A 1,161-nucleotide genomic window follows, 5' to 3' on the forward strand; every position below is an offset into this window, starting at 1 on the left:
TATGATCACTGTGGTCTGACTAGCCTGGCCCAGCACCTACTGCAAGCCCCCAAGTGGGGATGGGGGTGGGGAGAGTGGAATATCTTGAGGGTTGGGACTGTTTATGTTGCATGGAATCAAAGCTGAGTCCATTTAGTGTAGTATACTACAGCTGTCAGCTTTTTAATCAATGGATTAAAAGGAATTACCAGTTATGCAGATGAAACAAACTGAGGATATAGAATACCACTAGTGACTGTTAGTCAAGATTTAAAAGGCCATGGAGGCCAAAGCAGCTCAGGGATAGGCTACTGCTTTCTGCACAAAACCTACCCAGTCTCCTTTGCTCTGTATCTCAAGGGCTGGGCCCCTACCCTCTTCCTTCTCCTAGTTATTTCTTTGGGATAAGTGAGGTTGGGGGACAGCTGGCAGGAGCAGGAAGTTGCATTGGTCTTTAACTTGAAATCTATAAAGACAGGGAATGCAACTTCCCTTAATAAACAAAACCCAGATTCTCTAAGGTTAGCAGGGTGGTGAAGGAAGGCAGCTGTATCAGTGAATTCCATCTCCCTGTTGGTATTACCACAACAAGCCTCCTGCTGGCCCTTCAGGCTGTGCAACATGTAACCCAAACCCTTACTTCTAAGCATAGCTGAGATAGTTGGACATGTGCAAATATTTTATGAAATAATAAAGAAAAACAGGAATATAAGCACAGAGAATACAAAATACATTAGACAAGCCTGGCTTTTCAAGGATAGGTTTCCTACTCTAGTATAGCTTCTTGATTTACAGAGCCTGCCCTGGACTACCTATTGTCTTTCATTACCTTGACCACACTTTAGAGGTACCTTCTTGCCTGATTACCTTATGCTGTTTCGTAGCTCCTGACCTGCTTTAACGTGCAAATACTATTCTTCAGGTCTATCCCCCTAGGAGCTGTCTCTTAGACTTCTTTACCCCTTCTTGGTTCTGACTTTACAAATCTCCCAAGACTCTCTTTCCCCATTCTGGTTTGAGGTCTAGGAGAAATACCTCTTCACCAAGTAAATGACCCTATCCCTGAGCCCACTCTAACCAAAAGTCCTGCCTCCTGGGAGGACCCTGGCAGCCCATCTCTGTAGTATCAGAGATGGCTAACATTTTTAATTCTTACTAGATAGGTGCTGGGCATTATGCTAA

Source organism: Eulemur rufifrons, chromosome 2, assembly GCF_041146395.1.
Source record: "Eulemur rufifrons isolate Redbay chromosome 2, OSU_ERuf_1, whole genome shotgun sequence".
NCBI lineage: Eukaryota > Metazoa > Chordata > Mammalia > Primates > Lemuridae > Eulemur > Eulemur rufifrons.